Source organism: Rhinoraja longicauda, chromosome 3 (assembly GCF_053455715.1).
Source record: "Rhinoraja longicauda isolate Sanriku21f chromosome 3, sRhiLon1.1, whole genome shotgun sequence".
NCBI lineage: Eukaryota > Metazoa > Chordata > Chondrichthyes > Rajiformes > Arhynchobatidae > Rhinoraja > Rhinoraja longicauda.
This window is the reverse complement of record NC_135955.1, coordinates 43,887,694-43,909,698: the sequence shown is the minus strand read 5'-3', so window position 1 is coordinate 43,909,698 and position 22,005 is coordinate 43,887,694. Positions and strand designations below refer to the sequence as shown.

Below are 22,005 nucleotides of genomic sequence, written 5' to 3'. Positions count from 1 at the left end.
CAATGATGTGCGGGGGGGTGAGAGAGAGGGGGGGAAAAAAAGGCAGCTTTGCGCTCAAGCCAACCTGCTTGCGAACAACAGGCTGGGCGGATTCCTCTCTGCTCGACCCCCTCCCTCTCCCTGCACCCTCCTGACCGTGATTGACAGGCCCGCAGGAGCGCAGGCACGCGCCCGCTCCGGGCCCGCTGATGGACGGGGACATGAGCCATGCAGCCCGTGGGTGGGGAGTGGCGTCTCGGCCAATCGGCGGCGCCCTCCTCCCTCCTCCTCCCTCCCCGTCCCTCCCTCCCCGGAGCAAGGGCTGCCGCTCCACCGTATACGTCCGCCGCCGCTGTCGCTGCAGGAGAGTCTGTGCAGCGATTGCTGGTGGTGTGCGGGGCCCTGTGCCTGTGCTGTGTTACTGAGCGAGTGCGGATGTGGAAAGGTGTACGGATGCGGTGCTGTTCGGCTCTATAAAGCTGTGCGCGAACACACCTCTCAGTGACAGAAAAAGCGCCTTCTTATTTCTAATCTGCGTCAGACCTCCTTACAGCGGGATGCAGCTGGTGTTTCTGCTGTAGGGGAAGATTTGAAAGCCGCTTTGACGGTCCCGAATTCTTTTGTTCATTTAAGTTATTTCTTAAGTTTGCTTAACGTTATATGCTAATTAAATTAATTAGACTTCTCATTTGGGTTGTTTTAAAGTTTATTTTGTGCATTTTTTTATTTCTATGTTGGACGTTTGGGCACACTTTTTCTACCCCAAATTACTTCAATAAGCTGCTTTCACTTCAGGGTTTACAGTACTTGAACTATTAATACCCTTTGCGTCACCTTTTTTTCGTTGAAGGACTGCACTTAACTTTTCTACTTCCTAAAAGCCAAAAGGTAAGTAATTGCTCCATTGGTTTTTGGTTTTAACGTTTTTGTATGAAAATAATTTGGTTTTGAATGGCAGCACTCAGTCCGGTGATAACGTGGAATTTCGGCAATTGCGAATAAATATCGTTATTAAGGGAAATACCTTTCAAACAAAATCAAAAATAACAGAAAAGGTAGTTGGTATAATGTTTTCTGTGTGACACGTTTCCTTAAATGCATTCGGTGTAGCCGTGTGGTGGTCAGGATTGCAGGAGCCACTTTATCAAATGACAGGGAACGTGAAGCCCATCTTACAGACTCAATTTTGAATGCTTTGTTAACTCTGCACACAACAGCGACGTATGGTTTGACTTTTTTAAAACAAATGTTATCTCCCACGGAGGTAGTGCAATATCTCACCTAGATAATATCTAGGTGAGATCCCGTTGCCTCCGTTGTACCAGATTGCTATACCGAATGCTGGTTGTTCGCATTTCTACCTCTTACTTTTGTCTTAATCACTTCTTGAGGGGGAGAGATGCTTCGTTTAATTAGCTTTGTAAATTACTGCACGTGATTTCAATATTCGATGGGTTCGCCAATTAAATGTAATGCGCTGGTCGTTCGGTATACATTTGAATGGCGCTGGCAGTAATAACTACGAAGGAACTTGTATGGAAATGTTCACTCGGGTAACTTTGCATCCACGAATGGATGTTCATGTTAAATATCTTGGCTGATGCCTTCGACACGTCGAACTTGCATTGACTGGCCTTTAGGTTGGAAGATCGGCACGTGCGTGGAAATGTTTTTTTACTCTACTTTCTCGAGGTTTAATGAGTGAATTTGAGACTTTCATTCACTGAAACCGAACACGCCGACACTTGATTTACCACTATTTAGAAATGCTTCCTCTGGATTTGTAAGGCATCTCTCATCCGTGTTTTGAGTTCAGAATTGCATTTACATATTGCCCCTCCTTCCAAATCTGGGGTTGAAGAACTGCCTACTGCAGACCTTTTTCTCAGGGTGGTAGAGCGGTCGAATGAAGACATTTGGTTCGTACTCGGCTTCAGACCAAGCTACTTCATATTAAATTTCACTGGTTTCAAGTGCTTGCAAGGTTCGCCAGTCCTATATCGGGAAATGTTTCGGGACTGGATTTGGGGGCTGGCTGGAATTGGAATTGTGCATTGGAAATTGAACGATCGGAGCTAACTGGTGGAAATGGTGAACGATTGCACCTCAAGGGTTATTTACCATGCCTAGACCGTGTGCGTTGTTCACCCACGACATGTTAACGTATGGTAGAACTAATAGTAAATAGGCCTGCGTTTGCATTTTCCACATGCCTTGCCCGTCGTCATGAGCCCAGAACCTGGCGAAGGGCTAAGGGTTTCGGAGGTTTCCTCGGTTCAACTGTGTCGGGCACCTGGAGAGGCGCCAACCTCCATCTGCACCGTAATTGTATCTAGGAGACGCCGTCGTCTTTTCCCGCCAAACTATTGGGTCGTTTTGTAGCGAAAGAATGGAGGGAAATAGTCTGGCATTGTAGAATGCATGTGAGATTGGATGGGTAAGGGATGGAAGCTGTGCATGTTGGAATATTTCTATTTTTTGTCAGCGTCGTTTGCATCACCAGCCCGGGCTTGGAACCCCTGGAACGTGGAGTGATCCCCGGGGAGCACTGGCCGTCGCTCGTGTCTCTCACACCCGGAAGCGGCTCCCCCGGCTCCAGGGGTCTCTGGTGGGAGTGATGTATGGTGGGTGGTTTTGGTTCAGGCGCGACTTGTATCCTTTCGGCATCCTAAGCGACATCTCGCATAACAACTTCTTGCAGGATAGGGACCACAAAAAAAACCCCAAATGGACTGTGTTCTAAATTTTGAGTGAACTTGGATCGATTGAGTTTGACAGCATGGGAAGGGGACGGCTCGGCGATATCTTGGACTAAACTGCTGTGAATGTAATATAGTATAATGAACGTTGTTCACGTGTATCGGTTTGATTTTTTTAAATCATTGTAGTTCGTTCTAATGCAGTTGGTGCGGGCAAACGAAGCTAAAGTGAAAGTATAAATATTGCAATGACTAAAGCTGAGCCTTTTTCAGGATTTAGATACATAGATACATAGAAAATAGGTGCAGGAGTAGGCCATTCGGCCATTCGAGCCTGCACCGCCATTCAATATGATCATGGCTGATCATCCAGCTCAGTAGCCTGTACCTGCCTTCTCTCCATACCCCCTGATCCCTTTAGCAAAAAGGGCCACATCGAACTCCCTCTTAAATATAGCCAATGAACTGGCCTCAACTACCTTCTGTGGCAGAGAATTCCACAGACTCACCACTCTCTGTGTGAAGAAATGTTTTCTCATCTCGGTCCTAAAAGACTTCCCCCTTATCCTTAAGCTGTGACCCCTGGTTCTGGACTCCCCCAACATCGGGAACAATCTTCCCGCATCTAGCCTCTCCAACCCCTTAAGAATTTTATATGTTTCTATAAGATATTTTATATGTTTCTCAGTCTTCTAAATTCCAGCGAGTACAAGCCCAGTCTATCCAGTCTTTCCTCATATGCAAGTCCCGCCATCCCAGGGATTAATCTGGTGAACCTTCTCTGTACTCCCTCTAAGGCAAGAACGTCTTTCCTCAGGTTAGGAGACCAAAACTGCACACAATACTCCAGGTGCAGTCTCACCAAGGCCCTGTACAACTGCAGCAGAACCTCCCTGCTCCTAAACTCAAATCCTCTTGCTATGAATGCCAACATACCATTCGCTTTCTTCACTGTCTTGCGCAATCTAAAATTGTTAAGGGCTCACCTCAGAACAAAGGTTTTGGTTGTGATGCTTGGAGGAAGTAAACTTTACATGGAAATAACTCCAAATAGTGTATCTAGACATTCTGGAATGCCACACAAGGAGTCACTATTGGCTGAAATTTGATCAGGCCAAGCAATCATTGGGGAGATTTGACCTTGTTTAAAAGAAAATACTATTGGCCAAGAAAACTGTTGCCAAGTAAAGATGAGGTTCTCCAAAGGTTAATTCCTCTTGTATGTTTACTTTGAATATGTTGCACCATTGCATATGTGAGCAACCTTGGGTATCAGTGTTTTCAATGCCAGCGATCCTGTCACTCTGAGTTCCACCCCACTGGAACTCTCCTACTTATTTTGCCCTTGCATACTAGTACTGTACTTTCTTCTTCGATTGACTTGAAGTTAGACTATTTCTATACTCGGTGTTTCTAGGTGCCTTCTAGTTTCTTTCATGAGATCTGAGCGCAGAAGATAGTGGTTGCAGAGCATTTTGATTGCGGGATTTAAGTATATGAAAATAAGCTTTTGCGATTATTGTTAAAGTAACTGACTTATTTCTTGAGGAAGGCTTAGAAACTTTATAGTTCTAGAATTGTCGCAAGATGCACACATTTCAATAAAGTCGGGTGGTGGATGCAAAGATGTTGTATACACTTTACGATATTGATATACCACTCCAGATTAAGGACTGTTTAATTGCCATGATCTTTTCATTTGAAGCGATCAATTTATGGAACAAGATCCTGTTTTGACTTGCACTCAAATGTTCGTGATCAAGGATTCCAACCTTCAAAACAAAGGTCTAGGAAATAACTAAACCCATCAAAACTGAAGTGCAATTTATTAGATTTTAGATATTTGGGGAGTTATGGGTGAGATGGATGGTAGTTGATACAATATTTAATACAATGTACATATTGCAAATGCAAATTAATACTAATACAGTTGTTAACTCTATTCAGCTGTTAGACTAAATACATTAGATTTGCATAATTGTCAGTCCAGTTAAATTATTTATTGCAATCTGGTATATTAGTAAGTTTTCATTATACAGTAAACATTTTGTCTAAATTTTAGATCAATGTCTGATGTACTAAATTATGTTTCATTTTTAACTGGTTTTAGTTAAAGGCACCTTGTGTTGCCCACAATTGGGCTGAATGTTCAACATACAGGTTGAAACAAATTAGTTGATTTGGTTAATACACTGACTTTTGACTACTTCACATTTTGATTTTTTTTAAATTGCCTCTGCAATAAATAGACCGTAGGAGGGAGTTCAGAAAGGCCTGATACACTGCTTCACTCATTATAGAAAAGATTTTCTGTACTTTGCCAAAGCTTGTTTTCAATACTCCTTGCATTATGGTGTTAGTCTTTATGATGGGTTATTTTTTGTCATTTAATGCTTTTGCAGCCGGAATGAAGATAAATATTTGACCTATGCAAATATTTATCTTCATTCCGTCTGCAAAAGCATTAAATGACAAAAAATAACCCATCTTACCACTAACTCCCAGATTATACAATGAAAGGTTTGGTTTGAGAGGCTAGATACCTTGCATAATCACTTTTTTTCCCGTATCCTTCCTAAAGATATTTTTTCTGTATGATCTGTGAAGTCTAAATATCCCTAAGAATGTTCTTAATAGATTTTAGTGTATGGCATTTGTGAGGATGGAATGATGCATGTATGCGTTCTATCACTTGATTAGATTGAACCATGAACTTGGAAATTAGTGATAGGTATCTTAAAGGTTTCACTATTTTATCAAAATCTGGTTTTAATATAATGATACTTGGTATGTAGTTTAAATTTGCACACAACAACCGCTCTTAATAGACCTTGGAGATGTTTGAGTTCTATGGCAGAGGGGAGGTTACTGCATAAATTAAAAGCTGGTGTGGACAACTATTCATAAAACAATTTTAAGTTCCTCCAAGCTAGTTTGGAGCCTGGTAGCTGAGGTAATAGTGGAACTTTGGAAACGATATGTCAGAATTGGAGGATTATAGCTATCTGAAGATTGTGCCTGGAAGAATTTGAAAATGTGAATCTGGAACCACTTGAGAACAGAATTTTAAAATATTTGTCAGATGAGGAGCTAATGTATTTGGGTAATAGTTTAATTAAACCAAGCAAATTAGGATGTGGGCTTTGTGCTTTGGCTGGATTTAAAAGTAATAAGGTGATTGGATTTCGAGGGCCAATTTGAAGGTTTTGAGGGGGAGAAGTGGGTGGAGGTGAATGCAACAGAAAATTAAGGCTTTACCATGTTGTGGTTTGGTCCTGTTCGGATTCTGTTCCCCAATGGTGTAAAATCCTGGTTCATTTTGTGAAGAGTTGCTATTGAGAACAATGAAGGTATTAATTTTTACAAATGTTGCTTCACTTAATGTTGTGCTGGGGAGGGGGTAATTGTGGTGGCAGATGTTAACATGATTGGATGCTACAGATTTAATAAACTTTAATATAGTTCAATATGTGGGACATAGGTTTTGCTCATCTTCCAGTATTTTGACCTTTGTGTTCAACTAAAGAAATCTATCAACGTTCATGACTTTTGAGGTTGGTGGCAGAGTAATTAGAAATTTAAACTATCGGTCTATATTTTCTAGTCATTGGCAAATGTAATAGCACTGAACTCTGAATTCAAAAGGCACTCGGATCTCGAGGAAGAAAAGCAAAAATATGGTGCCAGCATCTGTGAAAAAAACCAGTTAATGTTTCCGACCAAAGGCCCTCGTTCAGAAAATGCTAGTGGTGAAGATTTCTGTTTTGGATTTCCATCATCTGCAGTTTTGATTATTGCCCACATATCTGGATGGCAACAGGAGTCGGGCATTAACTGTAGAAGGTGCTCTGGTATCTAGCCTAGAGTGGTGATGCCGTCAAGCTGATTGGGCAGTCAACCAGATTAAAGACTTGCTGTATCTAGTTGTGAAGTAAAAAAACATCTCTTTGAAACTTATGTTTTCAGAAGAAATATAACCAATGACTATGTATGTGATCATTGTAAAGAGAAAATGCAAGAGCATCTGAAACATTTGAAATGTAATAGTTATCTTGATTTGGATATAAGTTGGTACGTTTGAACCAGAATTGGTTATGCCTCATGCGATTTGTGCTGTATTTTAAAAACTTGTGCTTCATTCAGCAAGGCATAGCATCAGTTTTTGATGGATTGGTAAAATGAAGAATTCTCTACTTATTGATACTGGGGGAAAGTGTGGCAGCACATTCTTTGGAGTTGGGAATTGTCACTGCATTTTCAGGATTTCCATATTTTTGTCCCAGAAATTGCTGGCAGATTTAATTTATTGTAATCATGAGCTGATGTCCTTTGCATATTGACCCAGAAATCTCTTTTGGGAGTGTATAGGATACAATAGACAATAGGTGCAGGAGGAGGCCATTCGGCCCTTCGAGCCAGCACCGCCATTCAATGTGATCATGGCTGATCATTCTCAATCAGTACCCCGTTCCTGCCTTCTCCCCATACCCCCTGGCTCCGCTAGCCTTAAGAGCTCTATCCAGCTCTCTCTTGAATGCATTCACAGAATTGTCCTCCACTGCCTTCTGAGGCAGAGAATACCACAGATTCACAACTCTCTGACTGAAAAAGTTTTTCCTCATCTCAGTTCTAAATGGCCTACCCCTTATTCTTAAACTGTGGCCCCTTGTTCTGGACTCCCCCAACATTGGGAACATGTCTCCTGCCTCTAACGTGTCCAACCGCTTAATAATCTTATACGTTTCGATAAGATCTCCTCTCATCCTTCTAAATTCCAGTGTATACAAGCCTAGTCGCTCCAGTCTTTCAACATATGATAGTCCCGCCATTCCGGGAATTAACCTAGTAAACCTACGCTGCACGCTCTCAATAGCAAGAATATCCTTCCTCAAATTTGGAGACCAAAACTGCACACAGTACTCCAGGTACGGTCCCACTAGGGCCCTGTACAACTGCAGAAGGACCTCTTTGCTCCTATACTCAACTCCTCTTGTTATGAAGGCCAACATTCCATTGGCTTTCTTCACTGCCTGCTGTACCTGCATGCTTCCTTTCAGTGACTGATGCACTAGGACACCCAGATCTCGTTGTACGTCCCTAACTTGTTCCTAACTTGACACCATTCAGATAATACTCTGCCTTCCTATTCTTAGCACCAAAGTGGATAACCTCACACTTACCCGCATTAAACTGCATCTGCCATGCATCCGCCCACTCACACAACCTGTCCAAGTCACCCTGCAACCTCGTAGCATCTTCCTCTCAGTTCACACTACCACCCAGCTTTGTATCATCTGCAAATTTGCTAATGGTACTTTTAATCACTTCATCCAAGTCATTAATGTATATTGTAAATAGCTGCGGTCCCAGCACCGAGCAGTGCGGTACCCCACTAGTTACTGCCTGCCAATCTGAAAGGGACCCATTTATCCCCACTCTTTGCTTTCTGTCTGTCAACCAATTTTCTATCCTTGTCAGTACCCTATCTCCAATACCATGCACTCTAAGTTTGCCCACTAATCTCCTATCCAAATGCTCTGTAATTTTGTCTTTTATAATTGACTCCAGCATCTTCCCCACCACTGATGTCAGACTAACTGGTCTATAATTTCCTGTTTTCTCTCTCCCTCCTTTCTTAAAAAGTGGGACAACATTAGCTACCCTCCAATCCACAGGAACTGATCCTGAATCTATAGAACATTGGAAAATGATCACCAATGCGTCCACAATTTCTAGCGCCACCTCCTTAAGTACTCTGGGATGGGATTTTACTAGTTCATGTGTGGCACAGCGGTAGATTTGCTGCCTTACACCACATGAGACTGGGGTTCGATCCTGGCTGCGGGTGCTGTCTGTATGGAGTTTGTACATTCTCCCCGTGACATGTGTGAATTTTCTCCGGATCTTTAGTTTCCTCTCACACTGAAGACGTAGGTTAATTGGCTTGGTATAATTTTAAATTGTTCCTCGTGTAGGAGGATTGCTGATTGGTGTGGCTTGGTGGGCCGAAGGGCCTGTTTCCTTGCTGTATCTCAAACTAACAGTGGTGTCATGTAAGAAAAATCTAAAATGTACATTAAGTTATCCAATCGAATGAATTCTGTCGAAAAAACCTGTCGATCGAATTGCTGATCTTGTGATGACGTTTTGTAAGAATTTGCTGAATTTTTACATTGCTACAGGCCCTTATGTTAGTGAAATTGGTCTGGTGTGGAATATGTAAAAGAGCGCTGCTTAGTGAAAATGTCTGTAGCGCAATGTTTGTAGTTCCAAAAGCGCAATTACAAATGATAACTTCAAATAAGAAATTTTCACAAAAGAATACAGTTGATGGCAAGATTCAGCTACCTATCTTTATAGTGGTTATTTCACTCGAATACGTGTAAGGTGCTGGGAGAAAATGTGGGTTTAGGCCTCATGGATGGTGGGGGAAGAAAGCTGAACAGAATCAAATATCAGGAAATTGTAGTGTGAAGTCACCAGGGATTAAGTGGTTGGAACAATTAAATGATAAGCATTCTGGAATAAATGGAACAATAGAAAAACTGGTGAGAATGGAGACCTGTTAAGTATTTGAAATTGGTATTTGATCTGGGTTTGTAAATTTAAATATTTCTTTGGATAAGATGTGTGGGCATTTTTAACAGGGAATCAATAAATGTTATTGATATACTTTTGGACTTGTTTTTCACCGTATCTTTTTCTTCAATTGGAACTTTTATTAAAGATGGTGAAATAAACTTGGCGGAGAGTACTCGGCAATCGGTAGCTGGAGAAAAGTGGAGTTAATATTTTGGCTTGGTGATCATTAGAAGTGGTTCTGCCTTGGCAAAATTACAATTAATTGGAAGTGAGATTTAAAGTGAATTAAAATTATGGATTAAATGTGCAAAATGAAGAACTGATTGGAAATGTGGAATAAAGTCTTTGTCTGGGTGATTCATCAGGGCATCAAATTGCTGATCCCATTGAATCAAGTCTGATATGTCCATTTGCAAATAAGTGAATGTAATGAAAATTTGCTGTTACTGGCAATTTGAAATGAAGGTTAAAAATGATAAACACTTGGCAGTTCAAGCAATATCTGCAAGAAGAGATAATTAAGATTGCTAGTCACAGACCTTTAATAACCATTCTGAAGCATCTTAAACATCAAAGTTTAGGGCGGCACGGTGGTAGAGTTGCTGCCTTTTGCTCCGGTAGACCTGGGTTTGATCCTGACTACAGATGCTGTCTGTGCGGAGTTTGTACTTTCTCCCCGTGACCTCGTGGGTTTTCTCAGATCTTCGGTTTCCTCCTACATTTCAAAGACGTACAGGTTTATAGGTTAATTGGCTTGGTATAAGTGTAAATTGTCCCTAGTGCGTGTAGGATGGTGTTAATATGTGGGGATTGCTGGTCAGTGGGATGAAGGGCCTGTTTCCATGCTGTATCTCTAAACTTAAAAAAACATGTCTTTTACTCCTTCCACAAATGCTCCTTGACCTGTTTCCAACATTGTTTTTGGTAAATTTAATACTGGATAACTACATCCCCTTCAAAAAAAAGATTTTCCTTTGTCTTATTTTGCACTTATGACAGATTTATCCTTCTGCAGAGATCTGTGGAACAAGAGGCAGTTTTTTGCATTTTTCAGTTTTGCTATTTATTTAACGATATGCAATTGTTTCGTTGTAATCTGACTTTCAGATTTGGCCCATGATATAATAGCCCATGTGTGGCTGACATTTTAATAAGGACGTTTCTGTTTTTTAAATATTCTCTTGCTAGATTTGCTAAATGTTAGCTTTAGTGACTTTGGGAATCTTGCTGTTTCAAAGGATCAATATATTGTGGTACTCGATGCTCATGATGCCAGGAACAACAGCTCGGGTGGAATCAATATTGAGTTTGTCATGTGTCGAGGTGTTTCCCAGTACTACTCCATTGAGATCCTGATCAAGTCCTCAGCTCTCCATCTTTGCACCCACAGCAATGAATTTATAAGTTGCTGCATGATGTTTGGGCTGCTTGGGCCGAGTGGTGCAGCTGCTCATTGCTGCGGCTGGGGTGCATCCTGGCTTGTATGGTGAATATGGGCCATTGCTAGAGACTGGCAACTCCTGCGCTGTTGCTAGATTGCCGGTGTATTATGATTCTCTCATAACCCCCTCTTAGAATGTGTCAGAAGCCTCTGTTGCCTTGGCTTTAGATTTCTTGATAGTTACAATCATCTAGTTGCTGCCCTATTTAGCTTGTCACTGTGGTTAAATCCCTAGATGAGGGCAGTTGCACACCCAGAGACAACCTTCTTGTTACAAGTGATGGAATCTGAGACCATAATAGCCAGGCAGTCAACACAGAAGGTGTTGCCTCTCTCCAACAATGGCCCATACTTGCCATGCTTGGATGCTACCTAACTTGCACATTTCATTGTGGAATAACTGCACTGTTTGCCTCAGTCCCTGTAGGGGACCCAGTGCATTGGTGGTTCACTCCACATTGAGCAATGTGGTGATGCGATTGCTGTTTCGCTGAGTGTTGTAGAGGCAGTGTCTATATTTTGCCCGAATGGAAATCTTACAAGGTACAAACTTGCAAGTCTGAGTTTTGCTCCCCAGCACAACAGTCTCTGCAGTGATTCAGTGCTGTGTGAATTGCACAAAGTGGGGTACTGGCAGGTGTATAATGAATGACACGTGTATATAGTTAAGCTTGATATTGGAAAATTCAAAACGTGGCGCTTTTGATTGTCTACTGTTTAAATTATGGTTGCACCTAAACATGGCATGGTTCTGAAGAAGGGTTTGACCCAAAAAGTCACCTATCCATGTCCTCCAGAGATGTTGCCTGACCAGCTGAACTACTCAAGCACTTTTACGTAAGATTCCAGTATCTGTGGTTCCTTGTCTCCATGGAACTGTTAAGTGTATCTGTATGGTGGGACTCAGTGTTTGTTCTTTGCAAACAGCAGAAAATTCGGGCTCTTGAATTAATCTCCTGTGGGTTCTCAAGTTTCCAATCAGTAATGACCACCTCCCCACAATGATGTTGCTGAATTCTTTATCAACATTGTTAAAAGCAATGGGTGATTGACATAAATCTCCAAATATTTGAAACAGATGGTGGCTGCTACTTAATATATACCTGTATGGTGTCTGGATATTGCTGCACGATAAGAGGTGTTACATTTGGAAGGGAAACAAGTATGCTAAGAATTACTTTTTCGTATTTCAAAACCTGCGTTAAAAAAAATTGAGATTCCTTGGGATTATAAAGCTGGGATCCGGAGTGGAAGGCTGGCTCTTAATCATACGAGATGGAGATAAAGCATAGCTAAATTTAACAAATTCGTTTTTAAGTCTTTGGTTTGCAGAGTCCATTCTTTTATTGCTGTTGGCTTCAGTGTGGGAAATAATATTAATGAATTATTATCAAGTACATCTTGGTATTCTTTTTGAATATTAATCAATTTGTACCTTGTTTATCCAACACTTCAAGGTTAACATTTTGAATAACATTATACATTCCTTTGGAGCTTTCACACCACCTTGTAAACATTTTGGGATCAGGATTTGAAGTGTCTACTTCTTTAGCAAGAATAGAATGGTTTAGTTGACTATACTGAGATCAGAAAAATGAAATGCTTAAGCTATTGAAAAGCTTGTTTGTAGGCTAGGTGGACATTTTCTCTGTTGTATCTTTGCATTTTCTCAAATGGGAACTGTTAGACAAGTAAGCTCTAACTAACTAAAGCTGGGTTGGTATCCTTTCAAACCCTTCCTATCTTTCCAGTTAGTAAAGAGCATTTGGTATGTGTAAATTTGAGGTAAATATCTTCATGGTTCAAGATGCTGTAGGATGGGGTATTATTTATGTAAACCTGCAGAATAGCATAGTACAATAGGTGTCTTTATTCTTGTCTGGTTACCAGGCCGCATGCATATATTTTTAAACTTTATGTGATGGATGTTTAAACTGAACTTTAAATTATGGATAGCATGAATTGAGCCATAATGTATTCCTGACTCAACTCTTTTAAATTTTCACCTCTAGGAACAAAACTTTGCCTTAAGATTGCTTTGTTTCATACCCCAAGACATCTCTAATTGTAGTTTAAATATATCTAGAGTTTAGTTTTGTTTAGAGAGAGCAGTAACAGGCCCTTCGCCCCACCGAGTCTGCACCGACCAGCGATCCCTGCACATTAACACTATCCTACATACACTGGATGCTTTTACACATATCAAGCCAATTAACCTACAAACCTGTACATCTTTGGAGTGAGAGGAAACTGAAGATCTTGGCGAACACCGGCGCGGTCATGGGGAGAGCGTACAAATTCCGTACAGACAGCACCCATTGTCAGGATTGAACCCGGGTCTGCGGCGCTGTAAACGCTATTGGGCAGTAACTCTACTGCTGCATCTCTGTTTGGTTGGTAAAGCTGAACCTGGCAATGGGTTCCTTACATATCCAGAAGTTCATTGTCAGAAAATGCATAAATCTTTATGAATAATTAGAATTCAGTTTTATGTGTGTGAATGTTCATAAATCAGGAGTTTGTAAACCAGACGGCTTGTACATTATGTTGGTGTCATTCAATCGGTACTGTCCTGGTGTTATAGTGAGGAGCTGGACATTGTTCAGGCAAATTGAAAACATTTTGTGGGAGCTGCTTTCAGCATACACATTTGAATAGTATTTTCTGTCATTCTAATGGTATTTGTGTGGCTTTTTAAAATTTCTGAGGAGATTTAAAGGTTTTACAAATGACCAGCCGGTTAGATTAACATAAATGCGTAAATTATCCCGATTCTAAGGATAAGCGATCTGTGGATAGAACCCAAAAAGGTAAGGTGAAAAACAAGTCCAAAAGTATATCAATAACATTTATTAATTCCCTGTTAAAAATGGCCACACATCTTGTCCAAAGAAATATTTAATTTTACAAACCCAGATCAAATACCTATCTCAAATACTTAACAGGTCTCCATTCTCACCGTTTTTTCTATTGTTCCATTTATTCCAGAATGCTTATCATTTAATTGTTCCCTGGTGACTTCACACTACAATTTCCTTATATTTGATTCTGTTCAGCTTTCTTCCCTCACCATCCATGAGGCCTAATCCCACCCACATTTTCTCCCAGCACCTTCCATGTATTTGAGTGAAATAACCACTATAAAGATAGGTAGCTGAATCTTGCCATCAACTGTATTCCTTTGTGAAAATTTCTTATTGGAAGTTATCATTTGTAATTGCGCTTTTGGAACTACAAACTTTGCGCTACAGACATTTTCATCAAGCAGTGCTCTTTTACATATTCCACACCAGACCAATTTTACTAACATAAGGGCCTGTAGCAATGTCAAAATTCAGCAAATTCTTACAAAACGTCATCACAAGATCAGCAATTCTATCGACAGGTTTCATTAGCTGCGAAAAAGAATCAAATCATTCTATTGGATAACTTAAAGTACATTTTGGACTTTTCTTACATGACACCATTGTTAGTTTGAGATATAGCAAGGAAACAGGCCCTTCGGCCCACCGAGCCCACACCAATCGGCATTCCTCCTACACTAGGGACAATTTAAAATTATACCAAGACAATTAACCTACGTCTTCAGTGTGAGAGGAAACTAAAGATCCCGGAGATAATTCACACATGTCACGGGGAGAACGTACAAATTCCATACAGACAGCACCCATAGTCAGGATTGAGCCCAGGTCTCCGGCGCTGTAAGCGCTATTAGGCAGCAACTCTACTGCTGTATCTCTGTTTGGTTGGTAAAGCTGAACCTGGCAATGGGTTCCTTACACATCCAGAAGTCCATTGCCTGAAAATGCATAAATCTTTATGAATAATTAGAATTCAGTTTTATGTGAGCTCATATGTGTGAATGTTCATAAATCAGGAGTTTGTAAACCAGACGGCTTGTACATTCTGTTGGTGTCATTCAATCGGTACTGTCCTGGTGTTATAGTGAGGAGCTGGACATTGTTCAGGCAAATTGAAAACATTTTGTGGGATCTGCTTTCAGCATACCCATTTGAATAGTATTTTCTGTCATTCTAATGGTATTTGTGTAGCTTTTTAAAATTTCTGAGGAGATTTAAAGGTTTTACAAATGACCAGCCGGTTAGATTAACATAAATGTGTAAATTATCCCGATTCTAAGGATAAGGGATCTGTGGATAGAACCCAAATTAATTGTTTAAAATTGCTTTGAATATAGTAGTTTTTAAGTTCTTGTACAGATTCTTCAACTTCAACATGGTTAATATTATTTTCAGGCAAAAGTAATGCTGTTAAATAAAAGACAAATATTGGGTGCACTTGGCAGGTCTGGCAGTATTTGGAGAATATTTTGGGTTGATGACTTTTAATCATGATCTTTAATCAGAAATGTTGGTTGTGTCAGAAATGTTGATTTTGTGTCTCTCTATAAATGCTGCCTGGTCACCTAAGTATTTCCAACATCAAATTTAGTTTTCCCTAGTAATTCTATGAACTAGTTTAATTTTAATAAAAGCAGACTGATATTACAGGGAAAGATCAATGTCTATCATAGTTAAGGGCGCCAGTTACTAAGTGAGTGATTGTTCAATACAAGTCTGATTATTCAATAATGAAAAGTGTATCAGTCAGAAAGAACTTCTTACTTCGGGAAATTAAAACAGGATGACTGCTTTAATCCTAGTCTTTATCATAATGGGTAACTTTGGAGTTGGAATGGCATGAAATTGTGATTGATGGTTCACCTGGAGCAAATAATCACTTTTTCACGCAGCAATGAGTGATAAAATTCTAGTTCGTTCTAGATGCTTTGGACAATAGTAGAAAGTACAGCTTGGTGCTGTTGGCAAATGAATGTTCAGTTCTTGGCATTAGATGTGAAGCATAAAGAAAAGTGACATGGTTCTGAATTTGGTAGAGAATAAAAGCTAAATCAGCTTTTCAGTAGAATTTTGCACTCTAATGCAATATCTTTAGAGCTAAGTGTGTAGAAATGCAAGAATAAACAGTCTGGATGATAACTGAGCCTTGGTATAGGTTTATGAAGTTGACTAGATTCAAACAGTGGATTGCCTAGGTTCTGCTGTGACCATTGTTGCAGATCTGGATGAAAGATGTTGTCTTTCAACAAGCTTATTTTATAAAATTCGGCATCAGGTGATATAAGCATTAATTTTATAATTCGTGTGACTGAGAATATATTGATGCCTCATTATAGTTCTGTGGAAATAGTTCAAGAATAGAGGCTAAGAATTTGGATGTGACTATTTCTGGTAACTAAGATTAATAGTGGATGTATGATCCTAATACTTTGGGTATGTCTAGGAACTGCAGACTGAAATTATCTGTTTAACCTTTGAGATGGTTGCACATGCATTGATGTTTTTTAACCAATCATCTCAAACTATCAGTGCAAATATCAGGACAGACAATTTTGCTCAAATAATTTGGCAGAAATTTAATAATCTCTCTTCAGAAGTCTTTCCATTTAAGGTTTTCAACCAAGATTTGCTTTCCCAACCTGCCTAGCATCAGGATGTGGTCTCTTTGATTTTCTTTTGCTTGTAACATTGTGCGATGTTAGTATGAAAATGAATTGGCAGGTTGGGGTGGAAAATTGAAGTCCTGTCAGGAAAGTGATGGAACTTTCTTTTCCCTTGTCTTAAGAGTAACATTTGATTTACAGATTTTGGAATCTGAATCTTCACTTTGCATTGGAGTATTGTTTTCAAGTAAGGGGATTAACACAATTTTCTGACCACTTTTGACAGCCTGCTAAATCTTATTGTGCTGGAAATTTAATCAAGAACATCTGTATTTCCTCGGCTCCAAAATACTGACCTTTTAATGATTCTTCCCACTTGTTGGCGCAAAGCTACCTCCAACGTGGGTGAAAAACTAAAGCTGGGATTAGATTTCAATTTTATTGTGCAAGTAAAGTTAGATTTCATCTTGCCTTGATGAAAGCTATCAAAACGGTATGAAAGCAAAATGGCAAACTAGACTTTGCATTTTGAGGCAGTTTGGCCTTGAAATTTAGCTATTAGCTTTTCACTGTGCACATTTTTTAATACAATGTGGTTACAGTGGTTTCTGAAAATGTGATTAGACAATTCTGCTTGTAAAACCAATTTAATATCATGTACATTCCATGTTGGAACAAAGCCATCCTTAAGCAGTATACATTTGGAGCTTTAATATAAAAACTGTTCATGAAACTGTTCAATACCAGTGAGCTTTAGTAGCTTGGTTTTCTCTAGCTGGTTCATCTTCAGATAATGGCATAGTGTAAAAGACCTACCTATAGTAGGTTCAATTTATTTACCAGCCTCTTATTTTTCACATTTTGCTCTCCAATTCTGAGATTCTTCAATATGAAGACCCCAAGATCGTGACTTTGCGCCTGTGCAGTCAAAGAAAATCCCTTTACTTCACTCTTTTCCCATGACTGTATAGCCAGACACAGTTCCAACTCCATCTTTAAATTTGCTGATGGCATCACCATTGGTGGACAAATTACAAATGACAAGTCAGAGTATCAGAGGGAAATCGATCGACTGACCAAATGGTGCCAGGACAACTATATTGCTCTTAACGTCAGTAAAACTAAGCAAATTACTTTAGCAATGGAAGGCTGAGGATCTACAAACCTGTCTTAATCGATGGGATGGTGGTGGAGAGTCAAAAACTTAAAATTCTTGGGCATCTGTGAAGATCTGTCCAATACGCAGCAGATTGATACAATCATAAAGAAAGCCTATCAACGGAGGTACTTCCTTGGAAGACTGAGGTTATTACTACGTCGATGAGTACTTCTACAGGTATACAGTAGAGAGCGTATTGACGGCTGCATGACGGCCTGGTTCGGTAACATGAATGTCCCGGAGCGAAGAAGATTGCAAAAAGTGGTGAATGCTGCCCAGTCCATCACTGATACTGTCCTCTCCACCATCGAAGGAATCTACAGCAGCTGCTGCCTAAAAAGGCTGCCAGCATCATCAGAGACCCACACCATAGTGGTCATGCTCTCATTTGACTCCTGTATTCCGAAGAAGGCATAGGAGCCAGAACATGTTCAGGAACATCATCTTCTCAACAACCATTGGACTATTAAACACTAAACCACCAGCTGCAAACCTCATAGACTTGGGGGCATTGTTTCTGTCTTTGTACTATTTTATTTGCATTTATTGAACCTTATTGTTCTGGTGTTCACAGAGTACCATATTCCATAACTAAAAAGGCAATACGGGGAGAAAAGATGAGGTACGAAGGTAAGCTAGCCAAGAATATAAAGGATGATAGTAAAAGCTTCTTTAGGTACGTGAAGAGGAAAAAAATAGTTAAGACAAATGTGGGTCCCTTGAAGACAGAAGCAGGTGAATTTATTATGGGGAACAAGGGAGTGGCAGACGAGTTGAACAGGTACTTTGGATCTGTCTTCACTAAGAAAGACACCAACAATCTCCCCGATGTACTAGTGGATAGAGGTCCGAGGGTGACGGAGGAACTGAAGGAAATTCACATTAGGCAGGAAATGATGTTGGGTATACTGGGACTGAAGGCTGATAAATCCCCAGGGCCTGATGGTCTGCATCCCAGGGTACTTAAGGAAGTGGCTCTAGAAATCGTGGACGCATTGGTGATCATTTTCCAATGTTCTATAGATTCAGGATCAGTTCCTGTGGATTGGAGGGTAGCTAATGTTATCCCGCTTTTTAAGAAAGGAGGGAGAGAGAAAACGGGAAATTCTAGACCAGTTAGCCTGATATCAGTGGTGGGGAAGATGCTGGAGTCAATTATAAAAGAAGAAATTGCGGAACATTTGGATAGCAGTAACAGGATAGTTCCGAGTCAGCATGGATTTACGAAGGTGAAATCATGCTTGACTAATCTTCTGGAATTTGAGGATGTAACCGGGAAAATGGACAAGGGAGAGCCAGTGGATGTAGTGTACCTGGACTTTCAGAAAGCCTTTAAGGTCCCACATAGGAGATTAGTGGGCAAGATTACAGCACATGGTATTGGGGGTAGGGTACTGACATGGAAAGAAAATTGGTTGGCAGACAGGAAACAAAGAGTAGGGATTAACGGGTCCCTTTCAGAATGGCAGGCAGTGACTAGTGGGGTACCGCCAGTCTCGGTGCTGGGACCGCAGCTATTTACAATATACATTAATCACTTAGATGAAGGGATTAAAAGTAACATTAGTAAATTTGCGGATGACACAAAGCTGGGTGGCAGTGTGAACTGTGAGGAGGATGCTATGCGGATGCAGGGTGACTTGGACAGTTTGGATGAGTGGGCGGATGCATGGCAGATGCAACTTAATGTGGATAAATGTGAGGTTATCCACTTTGGTGGAAAGAACAGGAAGGCAGATTATTACCTGAATGGTGTCAAGTTAGGAAATGGGGAAGTACAAAGAGATCTGGGTGTCCTTGTTCATCAGTCACTTAAAGTTAGCATGCAGGTACAGCAGGCAGTGAAGAAAACTAATGGCTTGTTGGCCTTTAATGACAAGAGGAGCTGAGTATAGGAGCAAAGAGGTCCTTCTGCAGTTGTGCAGGGCCCTAGTGAGACCGCACCTGGAGTACTGTGTGCAGTTTTGGTCTCCAAATTTGAGGAAGGATGTTCTTGCTATTGAGGGCGTGCAGCGTAGGTTCACTAGGTTAATTACCGGAATGGCGGGTCTGTCATATGTTGAAAGACTGGAGCTTGTATACGCTGGAATTTAGAAGGATGAGAGGGGATCTTATTGAAACATATGATTATTAAGGGATTGGACACAGTAGAGGCAGGAAACATGTTCCCAATGTTGGGGGAGTCCAGACTCAGGGCCCACAGTTTAAGAATAAGAGGCAGGCCATTTAGAACGGAGATGAGGAAAAACGTTTTCAGTCAGAGTTGAAAATCTGTGGAATTCTCTGCCTCAGAAGGTGGTGGAGGCCAAGTCTCTGGATGCTTTCAAGAGAGAGCTAGATGGAACTCGTAAAGATAGCGGAGTCAGGGGGTATGGGGAGAAGGCAGGAACGCGGTACTGATTGTGAATGATCAGCCATGATCACATTGAATGGCGGTGCTGACTCGAAGGGCTGAATGGCCTACTCCTGCACCTATTGTCTTTTGTCTATTTCAGGACATATAATAAACCACTAACTCTTGAATATCTTGGGAAGCCCCCATTACTTTGGACAGTTTTACATTTGTGTCCATCCCTGGAAAACTCATTGACATCTACAAGATAAAGTAGCATTGGGGGTAGGGTACTGACATGGATAGAAAATTGGTTGACAGACAGAAAGCAAAGAGTGGGGATAAATGGGTCCCTTTCGGAATGGCAGGCAGTGACAAGTGGGGTGCCGCATGGTTCGGTGCTGGGACCCCAGCTATTTACGATATACATTAATGACTTAGATGAAGGGATTAAAAGTACCATTAGCAAATTTGCAGATGATACTAAGCTGGGGGGTAGCGTGAATTGTGAGGAAGATGCAATAAGGCTGCAGGGTGACTTGGACAGGTTGTGTGAGTGGGCGGATACATGGCAGATGCAGTTTAATGTAGATAAGTGTGAGGTTATTCACTTTGGAAGTAAGAATAGAAAGGCAGATTATTATCTGAATGGTGTCAAGTTAGGAAGAGGGGATGTTCAACGAGATCTGGGTGTCCTAGTGCATCAGTCACTGAAAGGAAGCATGCAGGTACAGCAGGCAGTGAAGAAAGCCAATGGAATGTTGGCCTTCATAACAAGAGGAGTTGAGTATAGGAGCAAAGAGGTCCTTCTACAGTTGTACCGGGCCCTGGTGAGACCGCACCTGGAGTACTGTGTGCAGTTTTGGTCTCCAAATTTGAGGAAGGATATTCTTGCTATTGAGGGCGTGCAGCGTAGGTTCACTAGGTTAATTCCCGGAATGGCGGGACTGTCGTATGTTGAACGGCTGGAGCAATTAGGCTTGTATACACTGGAATTTAGGAGGATGAGAGGGGATCTTATTGAAACATATAAGATAATTAGGGGATTGGACACATTAGAGGCAGGAAACATGTTCCCAATGTTGGGGGAGTCCAGAACAAGGGGCCAGAGTTTAAGAATAAGGGGTAGGCCATTTAGAACGGAGATGAGGAATAACTTTTTCAGTCAGAGTGGTGAAGGTGTGGAATTCTCTGCCTCAGAAGGCAGTGGAGGCCAGTTCGTTGGATGCTTTCAAGAGAGAGCTGGATAGAGCTCTTAAGGCTAGCGGAGTGAGGGGGTATGGGGAGAAGGCAGGAACGGGGTACTGATTGAGTGTGATCAGCCATGATCGCATTGAATGGCGGTGCTGGCTCGAAGGGCTAAATGGCCTACTCCTGCACCTATTGTCTATTGTCTATTTAGTAAAAGCTAATGAATTTTTTAGCCCATCAAATGAAATGCAGAATTTAATTTTGCCAGGAAGTGATCTAAACGAAATTGCTTTGAAAACTTAAATGGAGGTCATTTTCTGAACTGAGTATACCATAGGAAACTGATCCTTTTCTTTCCATTAGAGATTCAGGTAGAAAAGACAAAAGCCATTTCTGTTTTGAAATCGTTTGATTTGTTCTGGCACCCCCCCCCCCCATCCCTGTTGCCATTTCACATTCCAAACTTGATGGAATCATTTAGAAATTTATTGTACAGGTGTCCACTTGATCATTGAGATCTTGTCAAGCAAAAATGAAATTTAAAGTCAATTTTGCTTCCCTGCTCATGATTCAATGCCCTGCTCTTCAATTCCTTCGTAATTTACTTAAAACATTTTTGGTAATGCTTTTCATCTTTATCACCCGCTTCATTTCAGGGATCCTAACACTATTCCTTTGAATTATGTAACGTGGCTCACATCTGATGCAAAACGACACTGATTTGTTGGGAAGCATTATTTTCGTAGGTAGACATCATTGAGATTTTTTTTAAAAGTATCATTAACAGCGATTGAAGCTTGGATTGCTTGTAGCTTCAAATATTTGAATCAGCTTTTTTCAAAAAAAAATCTTTATGCAGTAGGATTTCAAGTTGCCTTTAATTTTAAGTATAACTTTGCTATTTTCAAGAAAAATACCTGCATGATCTTCTATATTAGACAAAGGTAAATGCTTGCATTTAGAAGTTGGTATATTTTGGATAAGCTTTTTTGACGATTTCATTGCTGGTTACAAACACAATGCTTCTGCACTTGGAAATCCAATTTGCTCATCAAATACAATTTTCCAGTGTTTTATAGATTATGTTTATTAAGTGTTTTTTTTCAAATGCATTTGTAAGAATTGCTAACGCACATTAAACATACTTTTGGAAAGACT

The 22,005-nt window shown here is 40.6% G+C and overlaps 1 protein-coding gene across 3 annotated transcripts in view; it reads left to right on the top strand.

Annotated features, from left to right (window-relative positions):
* The first annotated feature begins 355 nt into the window (after positions 1-355).
* Positions 356-22,005, top strand: part of LOC144591964 (ELAV-like protein 2) — a 96,020-nt gene continuing 74,370 nt past the window's right edge. For 2 of the 3 annotated variants that reach the window (XM_078396051.1, XM_078396049.1), the window contains exon 1: positions 357-867. The gene's annotated coding sequence lies outside the window, so the exon portion shown is untranslated. Of the gene's footprint in view, positions 868-22,005 lie in introns of all 3 variants that reach the window. The other variant, XM_078396050.1, reaches the window with a different exon arrangement.